The following is a 12,936-nucleotide window of genomic DNA, read 5'->3' on the forward strand; positions in this document are numbered from 1 at the left end:
GGTACATGAAAAAAATATCAAGGTTTACAGGTTACTTCTATCTTAATGTGAATGAATACAGAAAATACAGAGTCCTTGCTATAAAGCCACTCATTTCACCATAGTTTACATTTACATCTCTCAGGCAATTAAACTCATTATCAGCATATGGCATTCCTGGTAAACAGAAAAAATACAACTACAATAATCTTAGCTCTGTCAGTTTACTTTCTGATGTGTGCTGACCAAGTTTTCTCCAGCTTTGCTTCCCATTTTCCACTTGTTCCTACAGCCACTCATGGGAATGTAGTGAAAAAGAGCACGAGCCCAAATAGACCTTGGCTCTAATCCTGTATCCTTTGACAAACTGTTTAGCCCTTCTGAACCTCTTTCCTTATCCATACAATGAGATAATAATGCCTACTCTCTCATAACATTGTACAGATTCAACAAGACAACTAACAATTTAAAGTTCCCAGCGCGGTGCCTGGTACACTGCAGAGCTCAATAAAAGGTTATTCCCTTTTTTTTTTGCCCTAACTCTAGGCCAATACCATTTTTGTGTGGATCTTCTAGCTCTTTTCTCAAGAACACTGGTAGTTACAAAGGAAGGAAGAAAACAGTACAGTTGCTTTGGGTTGTTTTCTTTCCTTTGTATATATTTTCATACACACATAAAAAAATGACATATTTTCTAGTATAATTTTATTCTAAGAATCACAAAGCAAGCATCCATTATAGAAACTGGATATATATACATATACCTAACAAAACTGGAATTTTTTGCTTTGGTACATTGATGATCACCACAGTATTATAATAAATAGAATCACAAAGTATGACTTAAAAAGCTTTTATAAGTAAGCCACTTATTGATGTCTGTAATATTAAGACTCTCAAGAATAGTACATAAGAGGGCCCATCTGCTTACAACATCAGTAACCCTTGGTATTATCCACTTTTATAATTTTTGTAATTCTTATGGTATTAAAGTGATATCCCATTGTCTTTTATTGACATATTTCTGAGAATTTGTGATTTTGAGAATATTCCCATAAACTTGGTAGCCATTTGGACTTTTCTTTCAGTGACCTGCCTATTTATATCCTTTCTCCATTTTCCTATCAGGTTTCTTGTTTGTTTGTTTGTTTGTTTTCTCCTTATAATCAGTGGTCATTTTTGTATATCCTAGATATTAATCCCTTGTTGGTTTAATGATTTAAATAACTTCTATAGATTCTCCATTAATTATTTTATTTGCTGTAGGTTTTGATAAAGTCGGAAAAATTCCCTCCTACTCCTAATTTTTTCAAGAAAATAATATAATTGAGTTTGACCAGAACACAAAGCAGGAGGGGCAAACAGAGTCATCAACGAAGGGAGAGTATGTAGGGACAATAATTTTCTTGCACAAATAGTAAACTGGTTCTAAATATGGAAGCATGAAAATATCAAGCACTTACTATATGCCTGGAACTTTCATGGGCATTATTGACTCACTACAAAACTCAGCAAGACAAACAGTTTTAACCCCATTTTATATATGGGGAACTGGAAGCTCAGAGAGCAAGACTTGCACAAATATTGCACAGCTAATATGTGACAGGTTAGTGATTCAAATCAAAGAACTTCATGTTCTTTCCACTATATTCTGCCATCCCTTAATTCCAAAAGAGGAGCCCCCAAACATTTGTAGTAATGATTGTATCATAGTGATGCTTGTGTTATTCTATCTCAGTGATTGCTTTGAAGAATGCTAATTTGGTGTATAAATTCTAAAATATTCCAGAAAAAAATGGTGTCGTAAGTTTATGCTTACAACTTATGTTCCTGTCCATGACAGATAAAATGAAAAAGCAATGCTCTAATGTTCTAAAATGCTCTAATTTCAAGGCAGCGTCCTGGCATAATGACTGAGATGAGTAGATTGATGCAGTACTAAGAGGCCAATGCTTTAAGGCATTTTAACCTTGTTAGGCAACAAGAAGAAAATAGATCAAAGGATGAGAGATTTCATTGTAAAAGTAAATATAAGTAGAAGGAGAAAGAGGAAGTTGAGCAGAAGAGGAAGAAGAAGTAGTAGTATAAGTCAATATGTCTTGCATAAGTATTGTGTGGCTGGGGGAAACTGGGTGGAACAAGATAGAACTGCCAGATTAATGTGTTCTCTGCTATCATTGATGACAAGAGATACCCATACGACCACTAAAATCTATCCCTGTTTGTTACAGGAAATTTTAAGTGAAGGAAAAGTGTAAACATCCAAACTTGTCCAAATATCCAAATTTTCTGCCCTGAAAAGGGACAGAAAGGGACAAGCCTCATTGGTATAGTTTCCATGGGGACAAGGTTAGTGGAAGCTGCTGGTGTGACTGCAATCAAAGGAGCATTCAGAACCAAAGCCAAAGCAGGAAGCTGAGACCTGTAAGCCAGAGAAGGAGTGAAGTTCATAAAGGTGGTCAAAATGAAGGGCTTCTAGAAGCAGGTGTGGAACTAGGTTTAGCATGCCAGGGAGATAAGAAGGGAGAACAGATGGTTAAAAGAGCGAATATGGTTTTTATTTAAAGATTGCTTCCAGGCTCACCTGAAGACTTTTGTCACATGGTTCAACACTCTTCTGGAATCTTTGAGATGTTATGGAATCAAAGCTGAGAGAGCACACCAAAAAGTGAGACGTATTTTCTAGTTTATGGAGAAAAAATAATGGCGTAGATGATAGAGGATCTGTTCATCCTTCTGGCAACCAAATCAAAGTTGTGACAGAAACAAGGAGCAGCAGTTAGGAAAAATAGCCTGGGATCTAGATGAATAAGCCATACAACTAAGGAGAAATACAAGAAATCACCCTGCAACAGCAGAAGGTAGGACGGGGAGAGGATGTGGGGTTTCTCGGTCTCGAGCTGCTGAGATGGAGGTGGAGGCTGTGGCAGACACCTCTTAAAGGGGCCGCGTCCGCGAGCGGATTTTCGTGGTGACAGACCTGCTCGCTCTGAGCACCAGTGCCAATTCTTCTGCACATAGGGGGCACCAGGGACTTACAGGGAGATATTGTCAGAGTGAGGGCCAAGACGAGACTCACTCTGTACAGAAATGCCAGCAGTATCCATCGTTCCCTGTTGAGCCCTCCCCCATACCAGTGTGCCGGACACATTGATCACCATAGCCATGACATCATCAAACTGGATAACAGAGGTCGCTCTGCCCAGAGGATTCCCTGAAACCCTGCCTCCCCCCAAATCATGGCTCCACCCAAGCCATATCCAGGTATAACCTCAGCAAGTCAGGTGCTTCTTATTGAACAGTGCCTAGACTCACACTGGAGGCAGCTGGCCTCGGTTTCTGGTGTGTCCTTTTGAGGCAACTATAAGCAAAGCATCTATGGATTGCTTGCTGAATCTTAACAGGTGGGCCCGGAGGGGTAGAAGCTGGGGCTAAATTTGGCTTGGAGCTGAACCCCTCTCAGGACTGTGCCACTGGACACCTACTTCACAAATCCACACTAATAAGGCCGGGAGACTTAGGAGCTTTGCTTAGTACATAGAAACAGACACAGAAAGGCAGCCAAAATGGGAAGATAAAGAAGCAGAAACCGTATGAGAGAACAGAACAGAGATCCAGAAATAATGGAGTCGAGCAATCTAACAGATGCAGAGTTCAGAACACTGGTTATAAAGATGCTCAATGAACTTTTGGGAAGTGTAGATAAATTCAGTGAGAACTTCGACAAAGAGATAAAAAAAAAACATAAAAATGGAAATGAAATTATAAAAGGGAACCAGTCTAAAATGAAGAACACATTATCTGAGATGAGAAGTATATTAAATGGAATAAACAAAGGAATAAACAAAGTGAACAAAGAAAAAGATCAAATGCCCTATCTAGAGGATGGGAAAGCCAAGGACACTCAATCAGAATGGCAAGAGATAAGATGCCAAGACTATAAAAATAATTTAAGGAGCATATGGGACACCATTAAGGGTCCAAATATCCATCTGATCAGCATAAATGAAGAAAATCAAGATGTTAAACAGCTGTTTGAAGAAATAATGATGGAAAACTGCCATAACCTGGTGAAGGAAATGGACATAAAACCCCAGAAAGCTCAGAGAATTACAAAAATCAGGGATCCAAAAATCTTGGCCCACACCAAGACACATCATAATTAAAATGCCAAAGGTTAAATACAAAGAATATTAAAAGCAGCAAGAGAAAAACAGATAATTACTTATAAGAGAACACCCATACGACTGGCAGCTGTTTTCTCAAAAGAAACTATGTAGGATAGAAGGGTTTGGCAAAAAATATTCGAAAGGATGAAGACCCAGGATCCACAACCAAGGATACTTTATCCAGCAAAGCTATCATTTAGAGTGGAAGTACAGATAAAGAGCTTCCCAGACAAAAATAAGCCAAAGGAATTTATTACCACCAAGCCAGTATTACAGGAAATGTTGGAGGGACTTCTTCAAGAAGAAAAAACACAAAAGACTCACTTCAGATTAAAAGACACACACAGACTGAAAAGAAGGGTATGGATAAAGATATTGCTTTGATGGACCTAGAAGGTATTTAAGTCAGAAAGAGAAAGATAAGCACTATATGATTTCACTTGTATGCAAAATCTAAGAAATAAAAAGAACAAACTAATCAAAAACAGGCTCACAAATATAGTGAACAATGTGGTGATGGACAGAGTGGAGGGGGTTTGCGGGACTGGGAGATGGGGTGAATGGTTAAAGAAGTACAAATTAATAGATGATGGATGGTCACGGGGATGGGGAGCATAGCATAGGGAATGCAGTTAGCATTAATATGTTGGCTAGGTGGAGGGTCAGGGGAGGGAGGGAGCAATTGGGGGAATCATTTTATGAACTATCTAGATGTCTAATCAATGTACTGTATACTTGAAACTAATTAAAAATAAATAAAATTTTTAAAAAGAGTGAATAGGGAGGTATCTGTGCAAAGACCCAAACAGCACTGTTTTTTGCAGATTGATTTCGATTTTAGCCCCATCACAGTAGTATGATGCACAGAGTCTTTAAAAGAAATGGAACAGGGCACAGAGCCAAACTCTTCTGGTTAGAGCATTCACAATCAGGCAGGGATTGTGAAGAAATAAGAATTTTTTATAGCAGACTTTATCCTATTTAATACAATTTTATGATAGTGTGACTGTGTTATTCTACCTAATTTATATACATTTTAGAAAATTTTTATCTATGCCAACCATATTTTTTGAACCAAAAATCAAGACATGCTAATACACACTTGTCTTATTCAAAGTTACAATATTTTTCATTGGAACTAACTAAAATTCAGGATGTATTTTTACCATATGTATAAAATTTAGTCTACAAACATAGGATTTTAGCATTTGATTAAATATGATATTTATGGTTGTTTTATTTAAAAAACTTGGCATCAGGCTTTCAGTTTAAAATGTAACTTATTTCTAAAACTGTTTTTTAAGGAAAATAAGGTTTGATCTACATCACGTCAGCCTAGAATATCTTCCACTAAAATGTTATATGCCATGAACTGCCTAGATAGAAAATTCCTTACTGAAAAAAGTTTTAAATTTTTTGTTTTAACTTTTTTTCCAATAGGTGTTACATGCAGATATATAAAAATTCAAACAGCACAAAATGACATATAGTAAAAACTTAAGTTTCCCTCTCACCCTAATCCCCCAGGCCTCCTCCCCAGAGGCAATCTCTGTTATCAGTTTTTCCTGTATTCTTCCAGAAAGAAAAACCTCTAAAATGTCAGTAAGGAGAGGGTATGAGAATACTGGACAGTGGAGGAGGGAAGGAAGGAGCCCCAGTGAAGAGATAAAAGGGTACACAAAGTGAGGAGGCAGGAAACATGAAAGACTACTTTGACTAGTTTGTAAATTTGTCCTGCTAATCTTGATTTTCTTCATTTATGCTGATGAGGTGAAATTAATTCACCTTCTTTAGAGATCCCCAAGGCTAAAGCTTTACTTTCTGGTAGCAAAGCTTGCTATACCAAAAGAATCCAAAAGCTAAGCATCTTATTCCAGGTACCTTAATATTTTTCCTCTACAATGAAAAAATAGCACAAAAATAAAATGTGTTGGATGCAATCTAGCACAAAGCTGCTATAGAAATTCTAAAGCTCCGCTTCTTAAAATATCTGGAACTTGACTTCCCCCTAGTCATTTAAGGAGCAAAATATATGAGAAGAAAGGAGGAAAATTTATTAATCAATACAGAACATATTAGCTAGCTCATCAGGAAAAACAGAAAGTTGAGTGTTTCCTCCATTAGCTACCCAATTCCATTCCTGATCCTCCTCTGTCCACTATGTACCCCATACATTGACGTTTCTGTGTCCTTTGCTATGCATTGGCCCCTTGACAGCCAGACATACCCCTCTTCCTTCCCTACAAGGCTACAGTTGCTCTTTTGGATAGGTCTCTGCCAAACCAGCCTATTAAACTTGAAGTGGGATGCCCACACAGGAAAGGAGGAGCTATGGTTCTCTCTGTACTGGAAGTCAACTGACTTGCAAGTCTCCCCATCATGTAATTCTTGTCAGTAGAAACTGACAAGATCAGAAAACCGTTTAAAGCTTTTCAAGGCAGTTGCTGCTGTACTTTTGAAACAGGATAGATAGCCTAGGGATGTCCCCTCCCCTTTCAGGATATGGCTCCAGAATTTTTCCTTTCTTCAGCTCTCTTTCTGTTTTAGCTCCCGCAAGGAGAGACAAGCTCAAACTGGTCCTTTCTATCTTAGAGGACATCTTTGGCCGAGACCTGACCTTTGGCTAATTGTAATATCATTACAATGTCATCTGCATTGTAGATACTGCAGTCCTATCATGCACCTGATGCCTTGACAGTTCCAGAAATACCAAATAAGGAAGAAAGAGTGGGAAACCAAGCTCCCTGCCTGCTGAGAGGAGACGATGAGACTATGCCAGTACCACGACCAGGGCCTTGCCCCCAAGAAGGACAAAGGCCCATAATCCAGACATCCTCGGGGTGACTCCATCTCTGAGTTTGCCCACACTTCCCTCTTAAGTGTATACTTTCACTTCAATAAATCTTGTGCTTTTCTGCTTGATATTTGTCTTGTCCATGTATTCTTTCTCATGTCATTAGACAAGAACCTGGTCACCAGAACTCCAGGTTGTGTCTTCTTTTGGACGTTCCAGTAGAGCTCTCCAGCATCACTTGCACAGATAAGAGTGTGCATAAAATTAGCACCCAGAAGATTCTAAACTCTATGGAATTTCTTTTTCTTAAACCTCAACACTTCAGGTTAGGACATTTTAATGGACAAAGAGAAACCTAAATTACTTTGTTTTCAAATTAAACTTTCTATTTTGAGATAATTATAGATTCACATGCAGTTGTAGGAGATAATACAGAGAGATGCCTTGTTCACTTTGCCTAGTTTCCCCCAATGATAACATCTTGTAAAACTATAGTATATCACAACCAGGATAATGGCATTGATATAACCCACTCATCTTGTTCAGATTTCCCTAGTTTTACTTGTACTTATGTGTCTGTTAGTATTTAGCGCTATAAAATTTTATTAGATATGCATATTTGTATAGCAACCACCACAATCAAGATACAGAACAATTACATCACCACAAATAACCATTAATTTGTTCTTCATCTCTATAAGTTTATCATTTCAAGAAAGTTATATAGTTCAAACCACACAGTATGTGACCTTTTGGGGTTGATTTTTTTTTTTTTTTTTTTTTACTCAGCATAATCCCTTAAGATTCATCCGGGTTGTTGTGTATATTAATAGTTTGTTCCTTTTTATTTTTGAGTAATATTTCTTGGTATGGATGTACCAGAGTTGGCTTATCCATTCATCAGCTGATGAACACCTGAATTTTTTCTACTTTTTGACTATTATGAATAAAGTTGCTATGAACATTCATGTACAACTTTTTGTGTAGGCAATATGTTTTCATTTTTCAGGGATAAATGTTAATTCACTTTTAAACCCAGTCTTTTTAATTAAGAAAGGCAAGTGATATGAAAGTATTTCACCTACACTGGATTCACTTGTCAAACTGTGAAACACTAGCCTATCTCTATCATGACTCAGCATAAACACTTAAAAAAATATGTTTAGAGAGGTGAAGTGACTTGTCAAAAGAAAAGCCATAAGAAGAAACCAAGTTTTCTGATTTCAAATTACTTTCACCTTCCACCAGGTTGTCCACGTAGGTTTTAGTCCCACGTCTGGTAGAAAAGGCAATAAAATCCCACTAGAGATAATGTTATTTTGCAAGATGGATGGCTATCACACAAACAGCCTTGATACAAGGATTCCTTAAGGATAAGAATAGTAAAAGGAAACAAAGAGATAAGTCTCTCTTAACAATATAATTGCCACATGACTTCACATATTTAATGCTGACTCTAATCATATTCTCAGCAAAATCTCCATTGACTAAAAGGTTTAGTAAACTTTTTTCCAAAAGAAAAGATTTAAAGATTGTTTGTGGGGTTTTTTTTTTATTAAAATGATAGTATATTTGTGGATTAGTCAAACATTTATAATGAAAACTATTGCTAACTTTTTATGGTTTATGGTGTAGAGAACACCAGATTTGACTATCATTAAATTGTATTTCTAGTTCAGTGGCAAAACCGTGTTTAATAATCACAAAAAGTAGAATTAGAAAGCAACTTCAAATATTTTAGTCATAAAATAACTTATTATTATTATTTATACCTCACTTCACCTATAAACAGGTGATATGATACAATGGAAAGAGTATGGGCTTTGGAATCAGATTTGAACCTTTGCTCTGTGTAACATTGGACTAGTCACTTAAACCCCTGAGAACCTTAGTTTTGAAAAATATATCAAATGAGAGTTAAAAACCCATACCTTCCGAGGTTTTTTCTAAGTTTAAATGAGATAACATGGATGAAATTGCCTAGCATAAGCCCTAGCATGTCATAGATGCTCAATAAATGTCAATTCTTGTTAAGCAGGAATTGAGACTTGTTTATTATCCCAAATACAAGAAGACCATGAAAGTCAAGCCTAAGTGTTTTAACTTTGTTCTGAAATGATCAAAACATCCTATTCACTGATAACATCATCAGTTTTTCAGGACATGCGTAACCTAATGATCATTTCTACATCATCAAGGTATAACAAGAAGGAGGCCAGACTTTAGAATTCACCAAAAATGGGGGAAGCGGGGGGTTCTTCCCTACAGGAGAAAAACATCAAGAGCAAGAAACCAGATTAGATGGCCAAGGGGGTTACACATGTCCCAGAAGCCTGAAGGCAAAATGCACAAATTTTTAGGTGTGCTGAGAAGAAAGAATTAGAGAGAGCAGTATGGAGTAAGAAAGAAAATGAGTGATAATGGTGGGAGGGAAAAAGAGACAGAGATTTGAACTGTTGGTACAGAGTCTTTAAGGAGATGGACAAAAGAAGAGGAATTTTGTCAAGCTTTACTGTTTGACATGCTGTGTGAAACTCTGCACTGCCCGTTTAAGAAAATCAACAGAAAAGGTTCTCTTCAGGGAAAAGCTTTTAAGTTAGATTTGTGTTTGACTCTGCACCAAGACAGTACCAGAAGGGGACCTAACTTTGAACAGTTTATACGGGCCTGATACAAGTCGTTCACCATTGCATCTCTTAGAGAGCAGGAATGCTGATTGATTGCACATTGCCTGGACCCTAAGGAGCTTGAAGCCTTCCCTAAATCCCAGTGAAAAATTCTACTGGAAGTACCTGATCTTTTCAATCCATCCCATTCCTGGAAAGTAAGGAAAAGGGGCTGGAAGTTCTTAGACCTGAAGTAGGTTCAGCTTTGAAGTCTACAAAACATGGCTTTAAATCCCAGCTCTGTCATTTACCAGCTATGCTCAAGTTAATTACTTGTCTTAGCTTCAGTTTCCTCATCTGTATCCTAGAATTCAATTAATGGCCCAGTATCCACCAAGTTACTCAGAACAAAAGCTTGTTGCTGAGCACTGAGCTACCAGGCTCCTGGTCAGCCCACAGCCTCCTGATATGTTACTCACCAGCTGGCATTCCTCGTGTTCCTAGAGGAAAGCAGAACTGAACTGAGGGGTCATGGATCCAAATGGAGAGGGGCAGGGGAAGAAACGTTCTGTACTGCTGAAGTGGCTACAGAGATCCTCTTGACCTTGCTGGGGGTTTAGACCCACGTCTAAATTCCTGGACCTTTTCAGCAAAACCCAAGAGGGGAAGTGAAAGCTACTGCATTGTTCAGTTCACTGAGGTATAGTTTTATTTGCGCAACAAAAAAATAGTGCTAGGTGGGGTTGGAAATGAAGTTGGGGTGGCATAGGAGTTGGGGAGGAGAGCTGTACCTCACTAATACTGGAAATGCTTGACCTTAAATAACAAGGTTATGCAAGAGGCTGATCCCAAAAACTGCCGTTTACTTAGCTCCCAGTCACTAGGGAGCTTTCAGAGCAAATGGGGCTTTGGGTACCCTGGCCTTTCCCATCCCAGAAGCTAAGCCAGCTTCTCTTAGATGGCAAAGTAAGGAGTAGAAGTGTGACTCAGGCAGAAGAGGGCATAGGCTACCACTGCCCTTGACTTCCATGGATAAGGTTGAAAAATCTAGCTTGAGAATGATGGACCAGGAAATTCCACTAAGAGGTGCCTAGACTGCCACCCATCTGCTCCTTTTCTAACAGAGAAGGAGTCCTGTGGCTTAATCCATCCTGGGATCATTTGCTGATCCTAGCCCCAGATATTACCCACTTACCTTTACTGCTACGCTATCCTTAAAAGGTAGAGAGTCCCGAGCTGGGAGGGATTTTTAGAGGTCATCGAGATTTTAAAGCAGACCTATACCTAATACACAGCTGAAGAATGCTGAACCTACCTGTCAAGGTCTCCATGGAAAGAGAGTTCCCAACCCTCTCAGTAGTTTGTACGAGTATTTGTTTAGTGGTTACTCCCAGTCCTCATCTTCTGGGCTTTAATCTCTGCAATTTAAACCTATCCATTTTTATTTGATTTTTCTGGAAGTGAGGAGAAACTATAACACACATTACCTAGAATAAATGTAAAAATGATACATGCCTATAAAAATGACATTAGAGACAAGGACTTCTTAGGTTATGCTCTGAAGAAAAAGAAGAAGGAAGGTGTCATGAGAAAGATAACCATACATAATTTATCAACCAAATCACAACATTTTTAAGAATGAAAGTGACAGCAAACATAAAAAACATTAATGGAGTTGCAGCAGGCTGCAACATCTGGTTGCCCTAGATATAAGATAACAAAGAAAAACCCAGTTACTCAACTACATTTTATTTATAGCTTCCAAGTTAAAACAACAACAATCAACATTTCCAAGTTTGATGAAGTAGATAAATAGGAATAATAGGGAGCTGAATACCAAGATAGTTGAGATATTGGTAATATAACCAATGTATAGCCCAAAGGAAGACTGAGTTCCTAACTCTGGATATATATTGTCCCTTATACTGTGACCTTATATCATGCTTGCCTTTTGGACAGCTCTCCAAGGATCTTTCTTTGCAAATATGAAATGTCAGGACCCTATTTCAAAACCCAGGGAGTAGTAGGGACATCCTAGCTCTTTTCTTGATTTCTTGATCAGCATTTGCATTGCTGTAGCAAGGAGGGACTGCTTCATCTTTTAACCATAAAATGCACTTTCTGATTGGGCAGACAGACAGAAAACTTAGATTTTAATGTTAGCTCAGTGAGTCATCCAGAGCAAATCAAATATTTTTCCTTTATCAAAACCTATCAGTAAGAGCTCACTTCAGCCTGCCTAGCTTCTTAAACAACAGTGTTACTATGAGGGTCAGGGAACTGACAGCAAGTCTGGTGATTGTAAAAGAACAAAAGCTCCCTCAAATCAGACATACTTGAGTTCAAATCCTGCCTCTGCCTGACAATACATGTCCTTCAGGAAGTCAGATCACATAAACTCAGTCTTTTATGTAAAAGGCAACAAGGCTCTAACAAGTTTACTGCAAAGATTAAATATAGCATTGTTTAGCACATAGACCCTCAATTAATGTAGCCATATTTGCCTGTGTTCAACATGCATTCCTCCACGTATATATGAACATTACCCTGTTTCTATATTATTCTACATTTCCTATTATGACAGGAAGCCAAGAAAAGAGGATGTGAAATAATGGATTTACTTAACTGCAAACAGAAGTTCAGATTCTTTCACTGTTGCTCCAGGGTTCAATATTTACATAAATGAAAATTTTTTCCATCCTTGTAAACCACTTTCAAATCACTTTCAAAATAAATATGATAGGCAGAGACACTCTAGCTTCCCTACCAAGAAACACAGGCACGAAATGCCATCTAATCCTAGAACTCTAACCTATAATCCAGACAAGGAGATGGAAGGTTCATGACAAAAACAGCATAGTCCTGAGTAACTTGTCCATAAGGAAAGAATGTACTTGTGGTTCTCAATCCTGCCTGAGCAACAGTCACCTAGGGATTAAAAACAGGCATTTTCTGGGCCCTGCTCCAGAATCTGTATTTTAAACAAATGCCTCAAGTGAGCAGCCAAGGATGAGAAGCCCTTAAGCCAGTAGTTCTCAAGTTTAAGCATGAATCAGAATCATCTGGAATGATTTTAAAAACATGGATTGCTGGGCCACATCTCCAGAGTTTTAGATTCATTTGGTCTGAAGAGGGGCCCAAGAATTTGAATTTTCCCCAACTTCCCAGGTGAAGTTGATGTTTCTGGTTTAGGGACCACACTCTGTTAACAATTGGCACAGCCTATCTGAATTTGGCCTTGATGTCAAACAATTCCCATGTCCACTTCCTCAGTTTGTCCCTGAACGGAAATAACTGCTGAGGGAATTGAAACTAGCTCCAATCCTCAGTTATCAAGTCAATCTCTATTCTGTGTATTACTACAGAAAACAATCAGCTCGCTACTCTC

This window comes from Pteropus vampyrus, unplaced genomic scaffold (genome assembly GCF_000151845.1).
Source record: "Pteropus vampyrus isolate Shadow unplaced genomic scaffold, Pvam_2.0 Scaffold635, whole genome shotgun sequence".
Classification (NCBI taxonomy): Eukaryota; Metazoa; Chordata; class Mammalia; order Chiroptera; family Pteropodidae; genus Pteropus; species Pteropus vampyrus.